The following is a 6,000-nucleotide window of genomic DNA, read 5'->3' as shown; positions in this document are numbered from 1 at the left end:
CGTGTGGGGGACCTGTTATGCTAAACTCCCAACTTCATTGCGCAAGCCTGCTTGCTTTTCTCTCTGCATGGGTCAGAGTGTGAGCACTGAGCCTCTCAGAATGACACGCCTGCTGAGCGGTAATCGTTTCCCTTCTTTTGTATGTGTACAAGGAAATTTTGTTTGCCATTTGTAGTTTTTGTTTTTTTTTTTGTTTAAATTAGGGCTGTCAATTTTAACATTTTAATTTAGTGTGATTGATTATAGAAAAAAAATGCGCTAAAACAATTAACACAATTAATCAGGTTGCCTGACTGCTGTGGAAATTAAATTATAAGGAAATTGTCCGATAATTGGAGCAACACTGACTCTTCTGAGCCAGTCTGTTTAATGAACCATTAAAAAATGCTCAATTATTGAAATATAAATACTGAATTATTATAACAAATAAAGAACAACTGAACTGCATAGTTTGGGTCCTGGGCTGTTGTTCATTTGCAAAATAATATTTGAAATTATTATTGTATATAATTTTATTACTGTAAAATAATCATGTTAATAATAATAATAATTTATAGTATAGTATAATATAATAGTATAGTATAGTGCCTTGGCAACTACCTGAAATAAAATACTAAAATACAGATACTAAAACAACTAAAACCAAATAACAACTATATAGACATTTTAAAAAAGCAAAAACTAATAAAAATGGTAAACACGTCAAAATTACTAAAACTTTAGCGAAAATGTAAATATAAAATCTAATTCAAAATATGAATAAAAAATCTTGTAGTATATCAATGATTCTAAAATAACACCCTCATGACTGTATCAGCCCTAATCTACATCCCTTTTTTGAATGAAGAAACCCTTAATTGCTTCTTTTTAAAAAAAACATTCTATCTTCCATTTCACGTTTTGATGCAGTGCTCACCTCTGTTCTTATGGTCGTTTTTTGGGTGATTTTAATTTTTCCCTCTTTCCGTCTTTTTTGTGAAGGCCATTGCAATCCATGCTTAGCTGCGTGAAATATCTTCCACTTCCACCCTGCAGCTCTTATCCATAACTCTGCCTGAAGTAGTGCCAGCGGTCAGGAATGGGACGGTGATGGCTGAGGCCACATACAGTGTGAATGTAACTCGAGCTGTAGGAACCCTGCAGTCTGGGCCTGCCCTCGTCTCTCTGGGTGGAAACGGCCTGGGTGATTAGACTTCCGAATTGTGCAAGTCATCCCTCATGATGGTTCTACCTTGACCCGTCAACTTTGACCGCCTTATCTGTCTCTGATTTTGTCAGCGTTGTAAAGCATCTTCAGTGTATTTAGTGACCTGGTGAGGAGTTAGATAAACCGATAAACTCAGTGCCAGTGCATTAATGAGACACGGTAAGTAAGTGAGCTGAATTAATGATCCCAGATAGAAGTTTCCTGTTGTCCTTGTGCATGATTTCAAAGATATATGCTTTGCTTTCAGGGCCACGCTCGAGTCAGCGCCTCTTGCAGGAGACCATGTGAGTTTTCTCACCGTGTGTTGTGGTTGTTCATGGTGTTTCCACCGAAGCATGGCATGCTGTTCTGCCACCCTGGGTTTGAGCTACTGGTCCTCCTTTCCGTAAATCTGCAACCAGCCGCTTTCTCCCTTTGATTTATCCCCTTCTTGTCTGTTTATCTTGGTTCCTTTTCTTCCAAAATATTCAGCCCAGGTTATCACTGCGCACGGCCGGATTCTCTACTCTTGGAAGTACACCAACAGTCCCTTTTGGATGGCCATGCTCACAAATGCCACTTGAAAATTCCTTTGAAACACCATCTGTACGACTGATACTTGTTTTGCATATTCTCTCTTTGTGATTTTTAGTTAGAGCTCTTTAACTGTCCATCACGCATTACTCCTCTCCGGCCTCAGCAAGCGCCAGCACTTCAAACCCAACCTATTGTGTCTGTCTGTTCGATATCCATAACTTATTAAATGGCAAAGCTTTAAAGTAACAATTGAGGAAGCACGCAGAGTGTCCGTGGACTGTGTGTGCAGCATTGTAATCCACCCAGACGGTGGAAAGAATGGTACCCAGCACTCCGTGTGCCCAGGGCGACCGGAATGCGAAGATGAAAGCTCTGTGTTTACTCAGGTGGAGAAGCTTTCTGCAGAGAAGCAGTGAGCCTCTGACGCTTTGATCCTCTTTGTCTGTTTATATTGATGTGTACAATTGTGTCTGTCGTACAGAGCCAAAAAAATGGCACGAGAAGAGAGTATCTGTTCTGCATTACCAGGCAATATTGACCTATTTGTTAACAGGAATAGGAACTCATGGGATACGGCTCACGCTGTTCCAGCGAATGCGGGCTGTGTGAGATCCGCAGGCCATGGAACGAGTCGTTTCATGCATTTGTTCTGGCGTTAGTGTTTAATTAGCAGAACACTGTCCCTTACCAGTTTGGTCTTTTATGTTTTTGCCAGAACCCCTCCCTTGTTTGTTCGTTTCTTTTATTTACGAGTTCAGCATGCTTTTGCTTGTGTTGGCCATTACCCGGACCGGCATCTGAAGTGTGTTGTGTAGACCGATGCGTGGTAGCTTTCTTTCAGTGATAAACACCCCTGGGAGTCTGCATGCCCGGGAGCCTTTGAAGCGCGATTCGGCTCGTAATTAAGTGCCGCTCTGTGGCATTATACACAGGATGAGATTGAGATAAGTGAGCTGGACAGAGGCCAGGATGTAGTCAGGTGGTCCGAGGTCCCACCTCTCCTTCTCTACAGGTTTTCGTACAGACTAATGAGATCTCATGCTTCAGAAGGATGCACAGGCTCAGAGAGGCTTTGTTGCTAGTAACATCCTGGGAATTCGGCAGGGAGGAGGAAACTAGGAATGGGAATTGTAAGGGATTTAATGGTTCTGGTTCTAGTTCAGATTCAATGACAGTTCTTTAACTATATACTACTATACTGTAAGTTAGATTTCATTATACAGTGCTGTGAAAAAAGATATTGTAAAAGCTTTTCATTAATGTTAATATTTGAAAGGAAATATAATTTAAACAAATTTTACCTGAAATGTAAATTTTTTTGAATGCAATTTTGTAATTAAATGTAATTTTTTTTGTTTTTTTTAATGTAGAGCTTAAATGTACAAACATGCCCATGTAATGTGTGTAAAAAGTTAGTACACCCTCTACTTTCATCACTAATACTACATAGCTACTAATTGTAGGAGAGTACTTATTTTTTTCAACAGAAGACTCTTGATTTTCTGTAGACATTTTTTGATTGAAAAATCTCAATCAAACTTCCATTGTTATTTGTTAAATTATATGATTTTGCTCATCAATACTGTCCAAATAAAGTATTATATTATTATTATATATAATTATATATAATTATATTATACACTACTAAACCAAACAATACTACTTTAAGTACCATCTATTACAACAAAATTATGTTGCTAATTTGCTTATTAAATGTACTTTGTATCCATAAGACTCATTATTATATGAACAACCAGTCAATAATTACACTGATTTAAAAGAATAGTTCACCCATAAAATTACGTTTTGTCATTTTATTTACCCTCAAGATATTTTAAACCTGTATGAGTTTCTCTCTTCTTTGGAGCTTAAAATGAGTTGTTAGGCAGAATGACTGCTCACCTTTCAATTTTATTTTATGCAAAAAATACACAGTGAATAGTGACTTACAGTAGGCTTATCTCATTTTGGTTTCCATAGAAAAAGGTTTGGAACATCATAAAGGTGATTAAATGATAACAGATTTTCTTTTTAATGTTTGAGTCTCCTATCTTTTTAAGACTCATAAACATAAGTACAACATGAGAGAGTTACATTTTCCTGGATGCTGAATTCAGTAGAGTTGAATATGACCAGTAGTAATCAGTTGTGGTTCAGTTGCGGAGTCAGATGTTAATACAGTAACTGTAAAGTCAATTAACTAAAAATAATGGATTTGAGTCATTTATTCAAGCCAAAATGTTTCACTACTTATATATATATATTTAATATAAAGTTGCACTGAATAAGAACCACTTCTTCATTCTCAGCTCAAGAGAACCCACAGTCACAGAGGAATCGTGTGAAAAAGAAAGAGATGGGGGAAGGGATAGTGTGGGAGCAAGAGACGTGCGCTTGAAAGTCAGCCAAAAAGAGAATAGATTAGGTGTAACACAAAAGGGATATATAGATTAAGAGTTCTTCTAAGGTTAATAGAGAGATAGCAACACATGCCAGTCATTAGAATGGCTCTCCATCTGGGCTTTTTGTTGAAGAAGCATCAGGTAGAGTGTGAGTGTGTGGGAGCTGATGTGGTGTGAGAACATTCATCAGCAGGAAGTAGTTGGAGCTCCAAACCGTTAAAAATGTAAGAGGCATCTGGAGGTAAGAGAGCATCAAGGCAAGTCTGAATAGCGTAACATGTCTTACATGTGTCATTCTTATTCTCAAATTTGTTCTCATTAGATTCCTGTGGAAAGGAGGCCACCTTTCCTGTCCTTTCTGCTTTTTTTAAAGCACGGACGTCTGTGGTTGTTGTTTTTTGCTCCACTGGCCTGTATAAACATGTCCATGATAACTTTGTCAAGGTAAAAACTCTGATCCTAAGCCCTGACAGAAGGTCTGAGTCCCTGTGGACAGGGCCGACTGGAGACTGCCCTCAGGGTGTTCTCCGCATTTTACCATAAAAGTGCTTCAATATTGGATTGTTTTTCACCAAATTGGCCGTTGAGGGTTATTGCTGTGAAATATATTGAATTGAAACCGACTGGAGCACTTGGAAAATTATCAGTAAACCGCATGTACTTTTTGCTGACACACTCGGGCCTTTTAAACATTAAAGTGAGTCATAGTGTACTGCCAATGAATTTGCGAAATGGGATATTCATTCATTTATCTGCTTTTGTGTTCCAAAAAAACAAAGAAAGTCATACAGGTTTAGAGCTTCATAAGGCTGAGTAAATGATGACAGAAAGTTCATTTTTGGATTTCTTTGATCACTTACTTTCTGCTTGGATGTGCAAAGTGAGTGGTGGTTTTATAAGAATTTAACAATAAAATTTTAGCGTTTGTCTAATAGAAATGCTACTATATAGTGGTTACTATACCACACAGCACAAATACTCGGCCAATTGACAGTGAACTGCACCGGCAGTAATTGTCATTGTTTATTACCGACTTTATCGGTTTAATTGTTGTAGCCCTGAATCAGTTACACCCTCAATTAGTTCTTCGGCACGCATGTTGACTTCAGCATATATTATTGCTTAAGGAAGGACACTCAGTCCTGCCCTGCAGTGCTGCAATACGGGCCTTACCGTTGCCTACAGACTCCAGAAATCAATGAATATATTAATTTACTGGAGTAGCAGGGTTCACGCTGTCTTCATCTGGATTTCATGCAATAGGACGGGAAATAATTTATGGACCAGCCTTACCTCTGCGTTCTTTTATTAAAGCTCGGGGCAGATTACCATTTTTGCAGTTGTTTTAAGTTCCCTTGTTATTCTTGGCAGTGATATTTTCCCTCAAGTTTCTCTCTTTCTCCATCCACGCCACAATGTGACATAGTCACCCACCCACGGCCTCTCTAGCATCTCCTGCCTCACTTCCCATCCTCTCCATCTCGCTGTCAGACTCCTGAAACACGTTTTCATACACGTTCCCAAACTCCTGCTTTGCTCATTACTATTTTATTAACCTGTAAAACAATAGATAACAGGATGAACAAATGTAGGAATGATCAATTTTATTTCTCTCTGCCTCTTCGCTCTCTCTCTCTCATGTATATTTAAATATAATTTGCTCTCTGTAGCATGTAATTAGGTCTATGAAAATTGTTAAATTGCATTTGCCTTTGTTTAGTGCAGATTAGTGCTGTTGGAGCCCCCTTTTAAAATATTTGCCATTTCATATTACCATAATTCAATTCCAAAACTCAATACATTTTAGTGTTGCAGATGTCTTATCGGGAATTACTGCATGGTTGTTGAAAATTGCTCAAGCCTGTTTTTGTTGAC

At 38.2% G+C, this 6,000-nt stretch overlaps 1 protein-coding gene across 5 annotated transcripts in view; it reads left to right on the top strand.

Moving 5' to 3' along the window:
* The window catches only part of LOC107556304 (serine-rich coiled-coil domain-containing protein 1-like), a 75,998-nt gene that overhangs the window by 54,272 nt on the left and 15,726 nt on the right, over nt 1-6,000 (top strand). The gene's annotated exons all lie outside the window — the stretch shown is intronic.

Source organism: Sinocyclocheilus grahami, unplaced genomic scaffold, assembly GCF_001515645.1.
Source record: "Sinocyclocheilus grahami isolate Dianchi unplaced genomic scaffold, SAMN03320097.WGS_v1.1 scaffold564.1, whole genome shotgun sequence".
NCBI classification, from domain to species: domain Eukaryota; kingdom Metazoa; phylum Chordata; class Actinopteri; order Cypriniformes; family Cyprinidae; genus Sinocyclocheilus; species Sinocyclocheilus grahami.
This window is presented reverse-complemented; position numbering and strand designations above follow the sequence as displayed.